The 23,142-nt window shown below is 33.6% G+C and overlaps 1 pseudogene; it reads right to left on the bottom strand.

The window, feature by feature from the left end:
- Positions 1–11,019: 11,019 nt before the first annotated feature.
- LOC117904211 lies at positions 11,020–17,668 on the bottom strand (annotated as a pseudogene).
- Positions 17,669–23,142: the final 5,474 nt, after the last annotated feature.

Raw genomic sequence — 23,142 nt, 5'->3', positions numbered from 1 at the left:
TCAAAACATTTAATCAATTAGTATTTAATATTAGTTATGAGCTTTAAATATAATTGGAATTAATTATAAAGACTAATTAAAATGGTAACAATGCATCTAACACTAAGGGCTTGAAACTACGAGAGGGATCACACCACAACCTCATCTAAAATATAAGGTAATTGGGATGAGGGAGAAGGGGATTAGGAGTGTTACATAAATAATTAACCATTACTATTTTTGAAGTAAAAATCAAACTATGAAAAGAACATAGAACTTGCATTATCAAGTACTTCAAATTTCTGGTGCTGCACCAAAACAGATAGAGAGTGATCATGGAGGATTTGGGCAGTGGCCACCTCCGCTGCGAGGGATATGGGTGCAAGTAGAATATGCAGAGGGTGGCACAGGAGCTCTCTCATGACAGAAACCCATATTGCATGAACAGGGGTCCTTGCAATTGGCTCCACACCATTCAAAGGCCTTGAAGGTACAAAAGGTATGATGGGGAAGATCAAAACAAAAAAGAAGATAACTCTTGCTTTTCCCGGAAGGGACATGGTATACATGCAAAGATAATCTACATGTAGTAAAGGCGAGAGATGGAGAAGTAATGAATAATTGTCCAATAGCAACAAATTTCGGATTCTTCTTACAGTCCACGGGCTGGTGGTGCTCACAATCAGGAATATGACTGAAACCAGAACGAATGATCCGAATCTAATAGGAGACAATATAAAAATACTCTCTTTTCTTAAAGGATGATCATGTCATCGAATGGACGTTCATATAGAGAAAAAGAATGCATTTGAACATGTACACGTCAGACAGTCCATCAATATTCTCTTCTCTGCCATAGGTTGTAAAGGAACAAGGTGCACCCAACTTCCCACTCAGCACAGTTATTATATAGATTATGTATGAAAGAGGAAAGGAGGAACTGGTATCTTTGTTATTGACCATGCATTACAATCTTAGTAGCTCTTTTTTATCCACTCTTTTCTGCTCTCATGCTCAAGGAATAAACAAATAAACAATAAGGGGCTCACTTGTCTATCTTTTCTTATGCAAGTTGAAAAAAAAAAGTTTTTCATAAAAATGCCTTGACTTAACTCAAATCCATGATGCTTCTTCAATCCTAATATTGTCAATGCATTGGTTGATAGGTAGTCATAATATAAAATCTTTTTTCCTGATTGGTTGTCGAGCACGAGTCTAGTAATGTCTCTATCATTCACTTGTGGAATTGGGGGTTATGAAATTAATATATTCCTAATTGTTGTATCCTTCTTTAATGAATTGATAGAATTAATTGCATAGAGATACTAGTTAGGAACTAAAGTTGTAACAAATTGAGCATTAGGGAAAGTTATTGCTAATTTGTAATAATTAATGGTCACATATCTAACTCACGTCCATTAAAACTTATTTTTTATTGTATCCTCTGTGTTCATCTCATTTGTTTCTATTATGTTTTATATATTTGTATTCTCATCAATGATGTCCCTTCAAGCACTCAAAACATCTAATTAATTAGTCTTTAATATTACTTATGAGCTTTAAAGATAATTGGAGTTGATTCTAAAGACTGATTAAGATGGTAACAATACATATCATACAAGGGCTTGAAACTACAAGAGGGATTGGAGAAGGGGATTAGGAGGGTTACTAGATCATTAACCACTACTATTTTTACAGGAAAAATCAAACTAGGAAAAGAACATAGAGCTTGCATTATCAAGTACTTCAAATTGCTGGTGCTACACCATAGCAGATAGAGAGTGATCATGGAAGATTTGGACAGTGGCCACTTTCGCTGCGAGGGATATGGGTGCAAGAAGATTGTTCAGAGGGTGGCACAGGAACTCTTTCATGACGAACCCATATTGCATGAGCAGGGGTCCTTACAATTGGCTCCACACCATTCAAAGGCCTTGAAGATACAAAAGGTATGATGGGGAAGATCAAAACCAACAAGAAGACGACTTTTGCTTTTCCTGGAACGGACATGGTATACAAACAAGAATCTAGTTGTAGTAAGGAGAGAGAGAAAGATATGAAGAAATTAATACATAAAATATTCTAAGGGCTTGAATCCATATGGGATCACATCAGAACTTCATCAAAGCATGGTAATTTGGACAAGGGAGAAGGGGATTAGGAGGGCTACATGCATACATGCATACATCCCACTACTATTTTTAACCTAAAAACCAAACGGAAAAGAACGTACATACAACTTGCATCATCAAGTGCTTGGCTGGTGGTGCACCAAATTAAGCAGACAGAGAGTTCATGGGTGATTTGGGCAGTGGCCACCTCCGCTGCGGGAGAGATGGGTGCAAGGAGAATGTGAAGACGGCGGCCCAGGAGCTCTCTCATGCGAACCCTTATTTCATGAACAGGGCCGGGTATGATGGGGAAGATCAAAACCAAAAAGAAGACAACTTTTGCTATTCCTGAAAGGGACATGCTCTACATGCGAAGAACATCTACGTGTAGTAAGGAGAGAGGAATGAAGAAATAATGAATAACAATAAAAGAGCAAGTGCATTTTTATTGAAAGTACTGGATAACAACAAAAGAGTAAGTGCGTTTTTATAGGAGAGACAGCACAGGTTGAAAGGGTTACTGTTATAGCAAGAGCCAAATCCTTTGGATTTGGAAGGGATTTGGTTTGGCCATTAAATCATATATATATATACATAAAGGTCCACTACCTAAAATCGAAACATATATAATTATATATACACGCGTCTGACAGTCATCAAGTCCATCAAGACTATCCTCTGATCCTAAAGGAAGAAAGTGCACCCAACTTCTAGAATGTGTATGAAAAGGAAATGGTATCGCCGTTATTGAGCATGCATCACAATCTTAGTAGCTCTTTTTCTCACATTCTTAAAGGAATAAACAAATAAACAATAAAGGCTGATTTGTCTTCATTTGCTTATTTTTTAAATCTTTATACTACAAAAAGCTAGAGTACGGTTTTGTGGTAGTTTGTTTGTTTGTTTGTTTTTTTTTTCCTTTTTCATCCTTATCTTCTCTAAATATTTACCAAATTGACACAACATAATCTCGAAACATATTGACCCATTAAGAATGTTATTTTCGTAATTTCATCCCAATTTCATGCCCTTTTCCCACTTTAACCGCAAACACTTGTCCTTTGCCCACACCACTTGCACCCCTTTTGACTAACCCTAATCCCAACTCTACCTTTTTTATTATACTCGGAATCTTCCCCGACATTTTTCACTAATCCTAATCCCAATTCTACTTTTTGCTAATCTCAACTCTACATTTTAATTATACTCGGAATCTTCCTCGGCATTTTTGACTAATCCTAATTCCAACTCTACCTTTTGATTATACTCCGAATCTTCCTCGGCATTTTTGACTAACCCTAATTCCAATTCTACTTGTTGATTATACTTGAAATCTTCCCCGCATTTTTGACTAACCCTAATCCCAACTCTACATTTTGATTATGCTTGGAATCTTCCCTGACATTTTGACTAACCCTAATTCCAATTCTACATTTTGATTATACTCGGAATCTTCCCCGATATTTGTTAATGCGCTTTTATGAGTTTTCCCTCAACCACCAAAAAGACTTTGAAAATTTTGTTTTATTTTTTGTTAATTAATTTTTATTAAATAATTAAAATATAAATATAACATCAACTTTCTTACCTATCTTATCCACGTACTTTGCATGTGGGACAAAACTAGTATTGTTTTAAATTTAAATAAATTTAATATTTTATAAAAATTAGGATGTTTGGTAAATTATTTTCAAAAACATTTTTCAAAAATAAATAATAAAAATTTATTTGGAAAATAATTTCTCTATTTTCATTTTGTAAAAACATTGTAATTCCAGTTTATATAATCTTAATTAAATTTAATTCAAATTTTAATTAAAAATGAAAATAGTTTTGTAATTATAAATTATAAATAAATTTAAAAATAAATACTTTTTATTTATTTATTAAAATATGATATTTTATAATAAAATAATAAATTACATTTTTTTTATTTATAAAAAGTATACTATTTTAGCATATGTTATACAAATATGAATGTTAACATTCTCATAAAAGCACGGTTGATTTATTTTGATAAAAATGAATAATAATAATTATTAATAGTATTTTATTTAAAATGAATTTTGAAAAGAGAAACAATTGAGTTATTTTAAACCAATTTTTGTATATAAATTTTTAGTATTAATTGAATCATTATTTGAATTATTAAACTTGATGAATCCAACACATAAATTATTGTTTAACTTGGAGTTTATTTATCTGGTAAATTTTTTTTTGTAAAAATGTGATTATATGTAAAGAAGAAATGAATTAAAATATTAGAAATAAATTTTGGGTATAACTTTTTAACATTGTTGAGTTTCATAACTTTTAGTATTAATTAAATTTATTTTTAGTTTCAAATTATTTTTATAAATCAATAAATTTTATGCATTAAGTATAATTTAATTTTAAAGTTAATTATTTCATGAAAAATTTTAGAGAAGTCAAAGAAAATTCAGAAGAACAGGTGTAATCAAAGAGTATATGTGTCAAATTATGAAAAGAGAAGAAAAAAGATATAACATTCAATTTAATTTATTTATTTTATATTTTTTAAATTTATCTTTTTAAAAAAAATTGATGAAAACAACTTCTATTTGTTTGATAAAAACAAAACTTTATTTCATTTTGTTTTCTTTAAAACTAGAAAATAGTCAAATAATGTTATAAATGTTAAAAAATAAGTTTTTATTTTTAAAAATGGAAAACTAGTTCTAAATCACCTCCTTAAACACCAATTTGTAAGGGCTGGAAACTACAAGAGGGATCACACCACAACTTCATCGAAGTATATGGTAATTGGGATGAGGGAGAAGGGGACTAGAAGGGTTACATAGATAATTAACCACTACTATTTTTAAAGTAAGAATCAAACTAGGAAAATAACATAGAACTTGCATTATCAAGTACTTCAAATTGATGGTGCTGCACCAAAGCAGATAGAGAGTGATCATGGAAGATTTGGGCAGTGGGCAGTGGGCACCTCCGCTGCGAGGGAGACAGGTGCAAAGAGAATGTGCAGAGGGTGGCACAGGAGCTCTCACATGACGAACCCATATTGCATTAACACGGGTCCTTGCAACTGGCTCCACACCATTCAAAGGCCTTGAAGATACAAATGGGACGATGGGGAAGATCAAAACAAAAAAGAAGACAACTTTTGCCTTCCTTGGAAGGGACATGATATACATACAATAATCCAGTTGTAGTCAAGAGAGAGAAAGATGAAGAAGTGATGAAAAATAATAAGAGAGTAGGTGAATCAATGTATAGGAGGAAGAACTGATCGTAAGTGAAGAAATGATGAAGAATAATGAGAGAAGTAGTGTGGTGATGCTGAAGGTGACGAAGAATGAGTGGTTTTATATAGCTAGTATTTTGGGGAGACTCCAGCTTTGGTTTTGTCCAATAGCTACAAATTCCCACAATTGGATTCCGTACGGCGGCAAAAGGTTGGCCTCATGGATTCTGCCGCTGGCCCCCGTGGTGGTGCCCACAACTGGTGCCCAGTCAAGTTCCCTTGTCCTTTGGCCCCACAGTCCCACGCTCATCGCCTCCATTCAGAAAATTTCGAAAAAGGAGGGGAATCTCCCGTGTCCATTTACCTCTCCCTCTCTCTCTCTATCTTCCCACGAGCTGGGCTGGTGGCGCCCACGAGTGTCGTGGCATCCCAACATTCAGCAATTTTCGAACAATGAGAGGAGTTCACTTGTCGGTTATCCACTCTCTTTAGTTTTTCCAAATTAACTATTTTTTAACATTAATTATATAAAAGTTACTAAATTAATGTCGAGCTAGTGGCCTACACTCACAAAGTTTGGAAAAAGGAGGGGAGTTCCTTTGTCCGTTTCTAATATTCCTCCAAGGTTAAAGTGCCATGGATATACATACATATCCTCCTTGCAAGGCAATGATATCACATAAATCTATTATTTAGAATCATCCCACATTAAATATTTGTTAGAAAAAAAAATAAAAATTGGGACTCATCTAATATGAAAACTAAACATTTCATTTCACTTTTAGTCGATCTTAAAAAAACTTATTAATCACGTGAAAAAAAAAATATATACGACGTATTAAAAAATTACTCTCTTTTTATCCCTCTACTCTTTCGGCATGTAGTTTTAAACAGAAATTAACCATTTATTTATTATTTATCAATTATTGTAAAAAGAAATAAAAATAAAAGATAAAAATAAAAACCTTTATTTTCTTCTCTTCACTTGGCTATTAAATAAAAGAATGTGAACTTTTTTTCTACTTTCAAGCACTCAAAACATCTAATTAATTAGTCTTTAATATTACTTATGAGCTTCAAAGATGATTGGAGTTAATTCTAAAGACTGATTAAGATGGTAACAATCAAGGATGAAAATATCGGTAATCACAGATATATCGGTAATTCGATTTTACGGATATATCGGATATATCGGAGATATTTTTGGATATATCGGAGATATATCGGTGGATATTATTGGTAGGCTTAAAATTGTTAAAAACTCATGGAAATGCAAGAAAAACCTCATAATAATATAATTAGAAGTATAATAGACATTTTAAAGTTATTTTATTGAAAATTTTGATATATGTATAACATGATTTATCATATTTGATAATAATATCGTATGCATCGATAAAAATATGAATTTTATAAGTGTACATTTATTATTAAATTACACCTAATATTATGATATTTGATTATAATATGTCTAATTTTAAAATATATATTAATATTAAAATATGATCCATTTAATTCAATTGTATTAAACAATATAAAATGAATAATGATATATATATAATTTTTTAATATTTAATTAATTATTAATGATATTAAAAACATTATGAAGAAAATTATATAATTTTTATATTTTTGGTAATTAATTAAAAGACTTTGCATTTAATTATAAAATAATTATAATTAATTTGCTCTTTAAAATATTCTTTTAATATTTTCATACTGAGTTTAAGTATATATATATTATTTGCACATTATATATCAAGGGGTTAGTTAGCCCAAGTGGTAAGTGGGTGAACCCCAAACCTTTTGGTTTGGGGTTCAAATCCCCTCGGCAGCAGGCAGCAAAGGGAGAATTAGAGAGGTACTGTAGCGCGTTGACCGCGCGAATCGGCGATTTCTCGCACCGATATTTCTTGTCGAAACCCTTCGATACACGATATTTTCTTCCTTGGTAACAATACATATCATACAAGGGCTTGAAACTACAAGAGGGATTGGAGAAGGGGAATAGGAGGGTTACATAGATAATTAACCACTACTATTTTTACATTAAAAACCAAACTAGGAAAAGAACATAGAGTTTGCATTATCAGGTACTTCAAATTGCTGGTGCTACACCATAGCAGATAGAGAGTGATCATGGAAGATTTGGACAGTGGCCACCTTCGCTGCGAGGGATATGGGTGCAAGAAGATTGTTCAGAGGGTGGCACAGGGACTCTCTCATGACGAACCCATATTGCATGAACAGGGGTCCTTGAAATTGGCTCCACACCATTCAAAGGCCTTGAAGATACAAAAGGTATGATGGGGAAGATCAAAACCAAAAAGAAGACAACTCTTGCTTTTCCCGGCAGGGACATGGTATACAAACAAGAATCTAGTTGTAGTAAGGAGAGACAGAAAGATATGAAGAAGTAATGAATATTAATAAGAGAGCATGTGAATTAATGTATATGAGGGAGAACTGATCATAAGTGAAGATATGATGAAGAAAACGAGAGAAGTAGTGTGGTGATGCTGAAGGTGAAGAGGAAGAAGAAGAAGAAGGAGTGGCATTTTATAGGCGAAATAAAGAGTATTAAAAACAGAGTGCAGTAGCAAGCTGGGCCGCATGGATTCAGCCGCCCTACGCACCCCAATTAAAAAAGACCTTCATCTTCTTTTCTTCACTTGGCTATTAAATAAAAATTTGTGCACCCTAAGTTCCTAACTTCTTTCTAATAAGTAATAAAAAAGCTCCTTCCATTTTTGTCCTTCAAATGCAACAAGTTTCAAGCACTCAAAGGGTTATTTGATTAAAAGTTATGAAACAATCTTCGATTCAAAAGTCTAATTCTCCATATTTTGTAAGCCTAAAAAAATACTTATCTTTCATATAAATGCCCCTTGGGATGTTTTGGTAAAAAAATATGTATTTTTTAGGCCTACAAAACATGGAAGATTAGATTTCCAAATTAATATCATAACTTCATCAAAGCATGGTAATTTGGACAAGGGAGAAGGGGATTGGGAGGGCTACATGCATACTTACATACATCTCCTTACTATTTTTAACTCAAAAAATAGACTAGGAAAAGAACAGACATAAAACTTGGATTATCAAGTTCATGGGTGATTTGGGCAGTGGCCACCTCCGCTGAGGGAAAGATGGGTGTGTAATGGATATAGATTTTGAGCACGAACACCCGTGTACTCGAGAAAACGAACGACTCCCCTGTACACGAAAACTTACTATTCATATTCATGAGAGCACTGGAGGTCTTATTCAAATACAAAACAAAAAGGAATATTTTCTATTATGGGCATATCTTTCTTGGACGTGACAGGTTTCCATCTTAGAAAAGTATAAAAGCAAAACTACTATTCCAGTAGGGCAACTTTTTCACCAAACCAGGGTGCAAGGAGAATGAGAAGACGGCGGCACATGAGCTCTCTCATGGCAAACCCATATTTGATCAACAGGGTCCTTGCAATTAATTGGCTCCACACCATTCAAAGGTCTTGAAGATACAAAAGGTATGATGGGGAGGATCAAAACAAAAAAGAAGACAACTTTTGCTTTTTTCTGAAAGGGACATGGTATACGTACGAAGGATATCCCGGGGTAGTAAGTCCAGAGACGGAGAAGTAATGAATAACAATGATAAAGTACGTGTATTTTTATAGGAAAAATTAAAATGGTTGAAAGGATGTTACAGCAAGATCCAAGAAAAAGCCTACTTTAGTTTATTTTGTCCAATAGCAACAAATTCCAGATTCTTCAGATTGAATCCACTGGCTGGTGGTGCCCACATTCGGGAATGTGACTCAAACCGAAACAAATGGCCATTAAATTAAATTGGAAACAATATAAAAATACATAAAGGTGTGGTGGTCTACCTTCTACCTAAAACCGAAAGATTCATATATATATATATATATATATATATATAGACACACATCAGACGCGTCGATACTGTCATCTCGCACATAGTTTGTAGGGTTATTTGGTTAATATATTTGCAAATATGAGGGTTATTTCTTATAACCAAATAACCCATTGAATAACCCTAGATTTTGTAAGGGATCAAGGTGCACCCAACTCCCCGCTCAGCACAGTTATTACTTATTATACAGTTTATGTATGAAAGAAGAACCGGAACCATTGTTATTTACCATTAATTAGTCACCATGCACCACAATCTTAGTCCAGTTCAATGATCATTTTCGAAAACAATTCCAAAAATAGTTTTTAAGAACAATGTTTTAAAATTATTTTTTAATATTGTGTAGAAAAAAAAATTTGTTTGAGAATTTCAAATGGTCATAACTTATTTTCAATGTTTCTAAATATATTTTTATATCTAGTCCTTTATTTTTTATTTATATAATTATTTTTTAAATTATCTTAAGAAACAATTAAAAAATGTTATATTAAAACATTCAATTTTCTGTTTTCAAGAATATAAAACAAAAAATAATATTCTGATTGTCAAATGTATTTATCTATTGTTTTTCTTGAGAATAAAAACATGTTCTTATAAATAGTTCCCAAAAATGGTCTTACTAGCCCCCTTTTTTTTTAATTACTCTTTTATATTCACATCTTCAAGAATACTTTGTTATGCTTATTTTTTAAATATTGTTTTTAAGTTTTTTTTTTTTTTACTACTTTATAAAATTAAGGGTGTTTGACAAGTTGTTTTTTAAAATATTTAAAAAAAATAAATAATAAAAAGCTTGTTTGGATAATTGTTTTTAATTTTTTTTTTCTATTTTGATTTTGTAAAAATATTGTAAATTCAATTTATATAATATTAATTAAATTCAATCCAAGTTTTACTAAAAATAAAAATAGTTTTGTAATTACAAATAAATTAAAAAAATAAATAGTTTTTTTAGTAAAATACTAAAATATGAAATGTAATATTATAATAAAATCATAAATTATATTTTTTATAAAAAAAATATATTATTTTAGTATATGTTATAAAAATATGGATATTAACATCTACATAAAATCATATACTTATTTTATTTAAAATAAATAAAATTTAACTTTTTTAATATGTAAATGAATCGTATTTTTCTTTATCCATAAATTTGTGACATTAATTGGGTCATCGTTTGAGTTTTAAATTATTTTTTAAAATTATTAAACTTGTTAATAAATCTAATACATTAAGTCTTATTTATTTAATATAAAATTTTAAAAAAATATGGTTCTATTTTATGTTAAATTTTGTCTATAAACTTCTTGTATTAATTGGATCACTATTTAAGTTTAACATTATTTTAAAAACCACTAAACTCGTTAATGAATCCAACATATTAATTTTTGTTTGATTTAGACTTTATTTATAAAAAAATTTACAAAAATATGATTATATACAAAAACTCTCTCTCTACTTGATTTTCTTAGCTCTTTCATATCAATTCCTCTTTTTTTTTTCCCCTTAAATTTGAGAGAAAATGGGTAAAGAAAAGAAAAGAAAAGAAATTAAAATCAATAAATTACATTTATTTAATAAATATAAATAAATAATTTAAAAATCCATAAAGTTTTATGTTATATATAATTTTTTTTATGATAAATCAAATATAAAAAAAACTATTTCCTAAATTTTAAATCAGGCTCCGAATGTTCCATGTTTTCCGGAAATTACCTTATGTACGATCACAAATAGTTTTATCGCACCTGTGCATAAAGGGGGATGGGTGGTTCCCCATTTCATGTAGGCCAAATGGGGCGGATCGACCGGTGAGTTTCTAACTTCACCGCACTTCATTCCTTATTCAATTGGCACAAAGTAATCATCAGTGCCAAAGTAGCGGTGATCACCAAACCCCCAACCCTGGTATGACTCGAAACTCCTCATTTAATTTAGCATCAATCTCCGACGTCACAATTTTCAGAGATGGGAACCTATTGCATACGCATCGTATTCCCTCTGGAGCCTACGATTAGCATGGAAACACCAAATATCAGTATTTGGTTCCCAAAGAGTAAAAGTATATTGAGAACAATGATTTTCCATTCTTACTAACGGAACAATCAGGAACAGGCATTGGATTTAAAACTCACAGAGATAAGATTAAGGAATATTATGGAGGATTCCGGAACCCCCTTCTTTATAAGAAGTTCGATTGCCTGGTTTGCGGAGTTGCCTGCAAGGGGCATCATCCAATGTGAATCAATTTGTAAGCAAAAAAACATGAACATGAGTGGCTTCCTACAAGAGAATAGGTATTAAGATATGAATGACAAGTAATACGTAATTTAAATAAATAAAGACCCACCAGTAGCAAGAACTGGGTCCAGGAGGAGGACATGCCGTTCTGAAATATCTTTGGGAAGCTTCTCATATATAAGCTGCTTGGAGGCAGAGACAGAAAATGTATGGTGAGAAGAACTGCATACATAGGAAAACCCTGTAACATCTACATATCAGTTCTAGTAAATATACTACCTGTTTCCCATTATCACCGTCACGGTGAATGAGGACTTTTCCTATTTTTATTCCTTTGCAACATGCCCGCAACGCATTTTCCATGCTTTCGCCACTGCAACAGTACAAATCAATTGACGCATGAATAGATATATTATATCTTGTGTGTCAGAAAAATAATAAAACTGAGCAAAACGGAAAACCTCATTCCAGGCTCACCTTCGGATAATGGATGCTCCACACAGTTTCTTGCAAAATTCAACTCCAGTATATACTGATCCTGGAGTGGGACAACAACACGTTCAAAGATTCACGGCAGATATTTGATAGTTAGCAATATGACATTAATGTAAACTACTGAAGCTGGTTAGCAGTCATTCTAGGACAAAAATAAGGAAAAAACAATTTTTCATATGCTTCCAGAGTTGCAGGCCCAGTGCAAGGCCGACCTGGTGCCCAAGTTATATGATGAGTAAGAATTGTGTGTGACATTTTTCCTTATATCCTGTTCGAGTGACTTCTTGCTTCTCGAGGAATGGCAAGTAGCCAAGGCCATGCTGTTGAGATATTAGGAATGTTTAGATATTAGGAAAGTGGAGATATTATGAATATTGAGATATTAGGAATATTGAGATACTAGGAATATTAAGATATTAGGAATATTGAGATATTAGGAAAGTTGAGATATTAGGATATTAGTTGTTATTTCCTTATATCATTCTTTCCTTGTATCATTCTTTCCCATTCTTAGAATGGTGATTACCCTCTATATATACTCTGTACATGAACGAATGAAAGTATGAATGAAAAAACTACAATTTATCAATTTGAAGATGGTATCAGAGCCATGGAACTGAAATCCTGGATATTTTGTCGCTATGGTGGTCCGACAGCGATCAACCATCCTAAGACAAGCCCTAATATTGATAAGTCAACCTTCAAATGCACTCACTGCAATAAGACTGATCCCACCAGTCTGGATATCCCACAATTTCAAAGCAACGACTCTTGGTATGACCAGGAAAACAATAAGGAACCGAGGGTTTGAACCATGGACCTTTAGATCATGTTTAGGCTATCAACACTTTGTTATTACTTATAATAATCGTGATCAACGGAAGAAGGATTCCAAGAAAACCTCGACTGCAATTGTTGCCAAAATAAAAACAGAGGTTAATGTTGCTGAGAAAGCCTCTGCATTGGTAGCCGCTACTGATCATGGTGGTAAGTTTTTAAATACTTTTACACCTGTTATTAATAGTACATGGATAATTGATTCTGGTGCTACAGATCATATGACTTTTGATTCTAGACAGGTTTCACCCCTTAGACCTTCCTCACAAAAAATTGTTTCCACAGCCAATGGTAACACAACCCCAGTTATTGGGGAAGGATCCTTAACTCTTACTGATACTTTGAATTTGGATTCTGTTTTAGTTGTTCCATCTTTAGATTACAATCTTTTGTCAGTTTCTCAAATCACTACAGCCTTATCTTGTATTGTCATTTTTTGGCCTGAATTTTGTGTGATTAAGGACATCCAAACAAGACAGACGATTGGTTGTGGTATTAAACGGGGAAAACTCTATTACTTGGACTTGCAGTCAAAGGATTCAAATAAGTTGCAACAAACCTTGATGGCAGATGGATCTGAGGGGGAGAAGAAAAAGTCTGAAATTTGGTTGTGGCATCGACGTCTGGGACATGCTTCCTTTGGTTATTTAAAAAAATTGTTTCCTAGTTTGTTTGCAAAGAGTGATATTTCTGGTTTCCGTTGTGATATTTGTGAATTGGCTAAAAGTCATCGTGCTTCGTTTCCGTTAATTTTGAATAAAAGTCCGTTTCCTTTTATGGTTATACATTCTGATGTTTGGGGCCCATCCAAAGTCCCAACTTTGAGTGGCTCACGTTGGTTTGTTACTTTTATTGATGATTGTACCAGAATGACATGGTTATGCTTGATGAAGACCAAAGATGAAGTGAACTTGTTGTTTCAAAAATTTCATAAAATGATTGAAACTCAATACAATGCAAAGGTTCGGGTTTTGCGTAGTGATAATGGTGGAGAATATCAAAATTCTAATCTTCAAAAGTATTTGGAAGGACATGGCATCATTCATCAAACTACTTGTTCCAATACACCCCAGCAAAATGGAGTCGCTGAACGAAAAAATCGACACTTGTTAGAGGTTGTTCGTGCTTCCTTGATAGCAGCAAAAACACCAATATCTTATTGGGGAGAAGCAATCACATCTGCCGCATACTTGATCAATCGGGTACCTTCTAGCTCAATTAACTTTCAAACACCTCTCCAAGCTCTTACTAATGCCGTTGTTGCCCCAACCGTCCCAAATCTACCTCCTCGTGTTTTTGGTTGCGTAGCATTTGTGCATCTACACAAGCACCAACGCACCAAGTTAACTTCCCATGCATTGCAATGTGTGTTTGTTGGATATGTATTGCACAAAAAGGGATATCGATGTTACCATCCTCCAACTCGACAAATGTATATTACAATGGATGTGGTGTTTCATGAAGATTCAATGTATTTTTCATCTGAGTCTGAACTTCAGGGGAGTACCATAAGGAAATTCAGACTCTCGATTATGATTATCATATTTCTGAGGAAGATGAATCTGGACAATCTGAACTAGTGAACCAGGAAGTGGGTGAGTTGGATATGAGTGGTCAACAATTTGGGTCCGAAGATGTCTTCATTGAAATACCAAACCAATCGTCGTCTGTTGAGGGTGTTCTTAATTTGGAGCCTGATCCATTCATGAAACGGTTACCACATCGTCATAATAGAGGTATTCCTAAACCCACATATGAACCTGAATTGTCTACTAAAGTCAAATATCCCATGAGCAACTATGTGTCTACCCATCGTTTGTCTGAATCAAATAAGTCATTTGTAAATCAATTATCTACTGTAGCTATTCCTAACAGTGTGCAGGAAGCCTTAGCTGATCCAAGGTGGAAAGCAGCCATGAATGAAGAGATGAAATCATTGCAGAAGAATGAAACATGGGAACTCGTAGAATGTCCACCAGGAAAGAAGCCAGTTGGGTGTCGTTGGATCTATACTGTGAAATACAAGGCAGATGGTAGTATTGAACGATTTAAAGCAAGACTGGTAGCAAAAGGGTACACTCAAACTTATGGAATTGACTAGACAGAGACATTTGCACCTGTAGCTAAGATCAACACAATTCGAGTATTACTGTCTTTAGCTGCAAACCTAGATTGGCCATTACAACAATTTGATGTGAAAAATGCCTTTTTGCATGGCGAGTTATCTGAAGAAGTATATATGGATCTTCCACCAGGATGCATGGTGTCAGAAAAGCAATGTCAGAAGGTGTGCAGATTGAAGAAGTCATTGTATGGGTTGAAGCAATCCCCGAGAGCATGGTTTGGAAGGTTCACAAAGTCAATGAGAGCTTTTGGCTATCGTCAAAGTAATTCAGATCACACTTTGTTCCTAAAAAAGCAACATGGTAAGATTACGACACTCATCGTATATGTGGATGACATGGTAGTTACAGGAAATGATCCTGAAGAAAGAAAAGCTCTACAAAATTATCTATCTAGAGAATTCGAAATGAAAGATCTAGGTCCTCTGAAATACTTTCTTGGGATTGAAGTTTCTCGATCAAGTGAAGGAATTTTTCTGTCTCAAAGAAAGTATGCCTTAGATCTTTTACAGGAGACTGGAATGTCGGGATGTCAACCTATTAATACACCAATAGAAGAAGGTCTGAAATTGTGTGTTGAGCCTAATCAAGTATCAACCGATAAGGGAAGATACCAAAGACTTGTGGGGAGATTAATGTACTTAGCTCATACAAGACCAGATCTTGCTTATGCATTGAGTGTAGTGAGTCAATACATGCATAATCCTGGAGAACAACATATGAATGCAGTCATGCGTATTTTGAGGTATTTGAAGAATGCTCCTGGGAAGGGAATTTTATTCGCAAAAAATGTTGATCATCAGAGTATAGAAGTATATACTGATGCTGATTGGGCTGGTGCAGTAGATGATAGGCGATCTACATCTGGTTACTTTACCTTTGTAGGTGGTAATCTTGTGACATGGAAAAGTAAGAAACAGAATGTCGTCGCTCGTTCAAGTGCAGAAGCGGAATTTAGAGGTATGGCTCTTGGACTTTGTGAGGCATTATGGCTAAGACTCCTCTTACAAGATTTAGGTTACCTATCTAGGCAACCAATCCGATTGTTTTGTGACAATAAAGCCGCATGTGATATTGCTCATAATCCAGTACAACATGATCGTACAAAGCATGTCGAGGTGGATAGATTCTTCATTAAGGAAAAGTTGGATGATAAGATTGTGGAATTGCCTAAGATTCGATCAGAAGATCAATTGGCCGATATCCTTACCAAAGCTGTCTCAAGTCAAGTGTTCTCAAAATTTTTAGACAAGTTGGGCATGTGTGACATCTATGCACCAACTTGAGGGGGAGTGTTGAGATATTAGGAATGTTTAGATATTAGGAAAGTGGAGATATTATGAATATTGAGATATTAGGAATATTGAGATACTAGGAATATTAAGATATTAGGAATATTGAGATATTAGGAAAGTTGAGATATTAGGATATTAGTTGTTATTTCCTTATATCATTCTTTCCTTGTATCATTCTTTCCCATTCTTAGAATGGTGATTACCCTCTATATATACTCTGTACATGAACGAATGAAAGTATGAATGAAAAAACTACAATTTATCAATTTGAAGACATGCTTCACAACCTGAAAAGTCAATGGTTCAAGTGATTTTAGAAACAAAGAGATACAGATCCACTTATCTTATGGATAATAAGCTTGAAGCCAGAATGTACCAGGCGTATCAGCCGGTCTGAAGAAAAAACAAAATCATGTTTCAATATTTCTTTGTCACGAATCAGAGTATGCATACCCCTTATCTGCAAGAAAGGTCTAAACATTAGAGAGAAGAACAATAAACACCTCTTTCCTCTTCCTTCACCCCCTCTGTGGAATTCATTATTAAAGCATTTATACCTCTGACAATGATCAATGCAGAGTTTTTTCAGAAAAGAAAAAGTTGAAAGTTTAATGTTGACACGAACAAGAGGAGAAATCTAATTCTCTTCATATAACGATATAGATAAAACAGAAATCATGATATGCTTATATCAATAGTTGAAAAGAAGATAATAGGAATGCAAATTGTTAAGTGCTTTAAGCTATGTTTGGTTCTTGAAAAGTTTGAGGGAAAGCAAATAGGAGGAGAAATAGAAGAAAAGAAAAATGTAAGAAAAACTTATAAAATTGCTCTCTGAAAAGTAAGGGTTATCTACGTTTTTTTCCTTGGTATCTTTTCTCCTTATCTTTTTTTCATCTTATCCAAACATTAATCATTTTCCTTGATTTTTTTTTTCAACCCATCTTCACATGCATCTGGACTGTTCAGCTGGTGCATGAGAAGCCAACTTACAGAGTAATATCTACCCGTGTACACAACTTCTTATATTCATGAAGTCTTTAACCTTATCCCAGAATTAAGCTTGTTTCCTTTTACTGGTCGCACTTAGGTATGCTTAAGTGGACGGCCTAGATAGCTGATAAATATGGTTTCAGGTAGCAATTGATTGTATGGAGCCGCCATTTGCACTCGACTACTGAAGCATGAGTTCATTTACTTTATGCAAAGGTGAAGAATAAGAAGAAGATTATGAGGAATACCTGGAATGTAGAGTGAATAACATTCACATTAGGATATATTTTGCAGAGATCATGCTGGCCAAGCTTTGTGCGGATATGTTGCACAATCAAATCAATTGCAACGTGATTCTCACCACCCCGTGGTATGATAAACTTCTTTGATGGAAGAATAAAATTATCAAAAGCTAGCAGGCTTGACGAATTTCGCATACTGTAAACTCAATGAAATACAAAGTAGCTAGTGTTATTCCATATCGTGTAATTGAAATAAGGATAGGCATAAGACATCAAACAACTATACAGTTTAGGAAATTTTCTAAACCCAATCGCCACATGCCTCGTATGAAAGAAAAGGAAAAGAAAAAAAAGTTCTTGAAAATTGATCCACATCATTGTAGAAATGCAAATGGGATTTTCCATATCTCTTGCAGACTATGGTTTCCACAAATACTGTTGATACGAGGTCAACTGGAGTCAGAATCTCCTTGTGCTGTGCCACTTAGAGCCTCTACCTAGTAACAGTAGACTAAGTGAACCTCTTCCCTGTACAAAGGATGTCCGGATAGGATGTCCAAGCAAGCCCCTCCGAAGCTTAAGTTAGACACAAGTGGGTATTAACTTTTAAAGAGGAGAGTGAATGGGCTAGCCATTTCTTGCGTACCTGGGTTATGCTTGGGAAGGCCTTTTATAGTGCTTAGGATGGAATCATTGTAGTGTTGTGTTGACACTTTGACTTTTACTGCAATGATGGCTATCCTGTAGATGGTAAGACAATCATTGCAGTTTAGGGTGGCTAGCTGGTGTCGTCAGATAGTGTGTCATGATGTATTTTTCTGTTGCTTCAACCTACTGGGGGTATGGGGCAGTGTGTGATAATCTTCTGACACAGATGTCAAAATCAAGAAAGGTCCCATCGTCCATACTTTTTTTCAGGAGGGAATGATTACATGTAGTAAGGGAGAGTCGAAACCTATCCAGAGAATGTTGCCATCTTAGGAAGTCTAGTGTTGCTGGCTGCTAGCCTATATGGCTCAAATGGGAAGCTTTGGATACTGTGGCGACCAACCGGACAATATTGAGAGGAGCACCACGTGGACCATCATGTGGACTGACACGTGGGGGAGGTCCCCACAAATACCTCGATGAAATGAAGAACGATGAGATTTCTAAGTTGAATCAAATTAAAAAAGCAATATTAACATAGTCTGAAAATTACCCTGAATGAAAAATATGGCAGGAAACTCAGCATTTCACCTCAAGGTAAATCCATGCTTTTTCTTTCTTTTTCTTCCTCTTCCTTTTTTCCTTTTCATTATTTCCCATTTTGGTTGACTACATGTTTGAAAATCTTAGTGTTACATTTTCATATTCCATTTTGGATGATCAACACTTCTTTTTGCGAAAAAGCAAACCTAACGTATGTCATAATTAAAAACAATTGTTATTCATTTTCTAAAACCATTAAATTTTATAAAAAGATTTAAAAATTTATAAAAACTTTCCTTTTACAATTAAAAACTTACTTTATAGAAATTTATTATAATAAAATTTACAATAAAGAAATCTTCTAAATTCAAGGACTCAAAATAAAAACTTGTTTAAAAAAGATTATTTTAGAAAATATAAAGTTTAGACTTTCTTTTAAGGAGAATTCTAAAACCTCTTATAGTCTAAATAAAATTCAAATACTAATTATTAACTAATTGTGTTACCTAAAATTTCAAATTTTGTTATTTTTTTTTCCTTTTTCCTTTTTTCTTTTAATCATTTCTTGAGTAGATCTTGGAGATCATCTTCATCAATTCCTTCGACTTGGACAAAAAAAACTTAACCTCAAGTTTTAGTGACTTTCTAAGGTGAATCAAAATTCCAAGCAATGTTTCACATCCTTACTTTTTTTATTGACCTATACGAATGAATTGATAATGTAGAATAGGAAACTTTTTATTAGAACTATGTAAACTCATCAATAGATGTAATAACCAACTAAGCTCTTCAAAGCGTTCATCAAGTTTATTCTTGGCCACTAGGATAGGATCTGAAGATTCAATTTTATGCGAGACAAGTACTAACTTCTAAGTAATGGTACAACTTGGGTAGCTTGGGTTGGATTGCTAGTCAAACCAAGCGCAACCAAAAAATAAATCTTATCTGTCTAAAGCTTAACCTAACCCAATTTTCTGGCTAATTGTTTAAGAGTCCATTTGGTAGTGATTATAAGAAACGTTTTTAGTTTAAAAAATGTTTTTGAAAAAAAGTTAGGTGTTTGGCAAAATTCATGAAATACTTTTAAAAATCTGAAAAATCACTTGTAGTGTTGAAAAATCATTTAAAGTACGTTTGAGAGTAATTTTAGAAAACGTTTTTAGTATTTCTAACATTTAAATAATAAAAATTTTAAGTGTTAGAAAGATTAAAAACGTTTTCTAGAATCACTAACAAACGAGCTCTAACCTGAGCTCAACTCAAACATTTTTTCCCAAGCTTGGATTAAAATCAAGTTAGACTCAAGTTATAGAAAGATGTGTGGGTTAGTTTGGGGTTGAGTGAGTTGGATAGATTATATATGTTAGTTAGATCAAAATTCGGATCGAGTTGGATCAAAATGGTTACAAAAAAAAAAAAAAAGTTTATAATACATTAATTGGCAAAAAAGAAAAAAAGAAAAGAAAAGAAAAAGCCTATGAGAGTTCGAATTTTAATTGGCAAAAGGGGTTGCCCAAGCTAGCATAAAATCATATTGGGTTGAACCTGTTAGGAAGTGTCCCAAATTCCTAATTAGTATAGATTCCTTTTTGTAAAGAATATTATATAGAATATTTCTAGGTTGATATATTATTGTAATATTAGACTTCCTTATAGAGTAAGGAAGGTTATTGGAAATATCTCTATAAATATTCTAGGTCATGAGGGGAAAAAGTTATGAGATGGAGATGGGCCTGTAGAGACTATACAAGGTGGATAGAGATGTGAGGAAAAACGGGAGGTACCTGGTGGAGCGAGATAGCTCGTAGTAAGGTATGGATACAAGGAGTGGGGAAACATGGGATGTTTCGGGAACCCAATAGTTGTATCTGGTTCTGTCCTCTGTAATATTCTCTATTGTATAGTGGAATCATTATTTCTCATCCGTGGACGTAGGCATGGTTGGCCGAACCACGTTAAAACCTCGTGTACCGTATGTGTGATTGTTTTATCTTTGTGTTCTTGAACTAACATTGTTGGCATCAAAGCTTTCGTTGGCACTACAGAACCCCTCAAGGATTTTCTAATATTGTGAAATAAATTGATATTTTTTTAAATAATTGTGTAATCGAGAAGCTAGTGGCAAGTTACTTATACCACTCTCTATAAACTATTTTGTAAAAGAATAAAATTCTCAAGTTCCTTAAATTCAAATAAAATTCTACCAATTCTTGTTATACCATCCTAGGATTCTTCATGCATGTTTGCCACCAATCATAATAGTCTTTCCTTTGGAAAGTGAAACACCAATCTCTCTTGACCTTTTACATCTCTTAGTGAGCTTGGAATCAATTTAGAAATCATATTTTACCAAAAAAAAAAAAAACACTACTTAGAAAACTTAATAGTTTTAAAAAGATTTGGAAAATTTTCATATTCTACTTAAAAAAAAAAAAAGGGAACTTGAGGATCTTAGAAAGATTTTCCTTTAAAATTTAAAATTTAAAATTCTTTGAGATTACTAAATACAAAATCTAACATCACTGTTTTCTAAAATTTTTTGCCCCATAATGCTGAATGTTCTTTGTGAAAGACAAAATCAAAATTTATTTTTTATGTACCTCATATGGAAAAAATTCTTACCCATTTGTAGCAATATATAATAAATATTTGCATGGTTTTTTTTTTCTATAGTTGCATAAGTGAAATTAAGGTTTTGAGGAGCCATTGATATTCCTCATCGTGATGGAATTCCATTAAAAACATCATTGATCAAAGTATTGTTGTTTTGACAGCCCTTTTGGAGGTTTTGGAATGCTGTAGGGAGTGATGGCTGGGGAGTAATAGGTCTTGTTTCTACTTTGGGAATCCTTAGTGTATATTAACCAACTAACTTGAGTTCAACTTCTGATGTATTTCATTTCCAATGTAGGTGTATTGGAGGGTATTTTTGTAGAGCCAACTCATGAAAAGTAGGGGTTTGAGCATATAGTAGTTCTTTCAAGGCTTAAGACATGATTGAAAAAATTGCAAAAGACATATGGGTTTGTTCTTCTCATCTCTATTAAGGCTATTAACCAAATTAAGTATTAAAAGGCTTCGTAAACTGTGATGGTGTTCAGTTGTTGGCATTCCAGATTCCAAGCCTTGAAGACTTAGTCTTTGCTGAAGATTAGCTCAAGTTTGTTATGACTTTGTTTGTTTTAAATTTCAAAAATAGGTGTAACAGCCTAAATAAATATGCAGGAAAGATAGGAAGAATTTGTTATTTTTCTTGTATAAATATCTCATCTCAAATGGAATAAAATTTATCAGCTTCTCTCTGTCATATCTACAGCTTTTCTTCATTATACCTGCAGCTTCATACCTGTAATTTCTCCAACAAGTGGTATCAGAGCCACAATTGGTCTTACAGGACTTGTGTTTCGAGATAAAACCAAGAAAGTGCACTTCATAACCCATTTGAAACCACACTAGAAAATGGCAACCAACAACATCTCTTTGTTAGCTCCTCAAATCTTTGTGGGAGAAAAATATCAAATTTGGTTCGTAAAGATGCAAACATAATTGGAGGCATTTGATCTTTGGGAAGTTGTAGCTGAAGACAAACTAATAGCTCCACTTCCGGCGAATCCTACCTTAGCACAAATCAAAGCTCATACTGATGAAAAGACCAAAAAGTTTATAGCTAAGACTTTAATTTAAAATTCAGTTGCTGACTCGGTATTTCATAGAATTTTGAATTGTAGGACAACCAAAGAAGCCTTGGACAAGCTTAAATTGGAGTATCAAGGAAGTGATATAACCAAACAAATGCAAATGCTGAATTTGAAAATGGACTTCGAGTCTCTAACCATGCAAGAAGATGAAACTACCACCAAGTATTCTAACAGAATTGTTTTGATTGTTAACAAAATCAGGTCACTTGGTGAAGAATTTCCTGATGCAAGGATCGTGGAGAAGGTTCTTATGACACTTCCTGAGAGGTTTGAGTCCAAGATTTCATCTCTTGAAGAATTTAGGGACCTTTCACAAATTTCACTTGCTGAACTAATGAATGCACTCCAAACACAAGAACAAAGAAGAGCTTTGAGGGAAGAGAACGTCACAGAAGGTGCTTTTCAAATGCAGACCCTACAATCTAATAAAGACAAAAACCAGTTCAGTAAGAAGAAAAGTAAAAGCAGAGAGAAAAGCAGCAAAGAAGGGCCCCAACATAAGAAATATCCAACTTGCTCACATTGCAAGAAGACTACGCATCTAGAAAAATATTGTTGGTGGAGGCTAGACGCAATGTGCGGCAATTGCAAACAACTTGGGGCATGTTACCAAAGTTTGCAAATATAAAAATAAAGGCCCTCAATCTCAACAAGCACAAGTTGTTGATGTAGATTCGCAGGAGGAGAAACTCTTTGTAGTATCATGTTTCTCAAGTCAAGACTCTTATAATGCTTGGTTCATTGATAATGGATGCACACACCACATGTGTCACAATGCTA

Source organism: Vitis riparia, chromosome 17, assembly GCF_004353265.1.
Source record: "Vitis riparia cultivar Riparia Gloire de Montpellier isolate 1030 chromosome 17, EGFV_Vit.rip_1.0, whole genome shotgun sequence".
NCBI classification, from domain to species: domain Eukaryota; kingdom Viridiplantae; phylum Streptophyta; class Magnoliopsida; order Vitales; family Vitaceae; genus Vitis; species Vitis riparia.
Note: the sequence above shows the minus strand (reverse complement) of the source record. Positions and strands in the feature narration are given on the sequence as shown.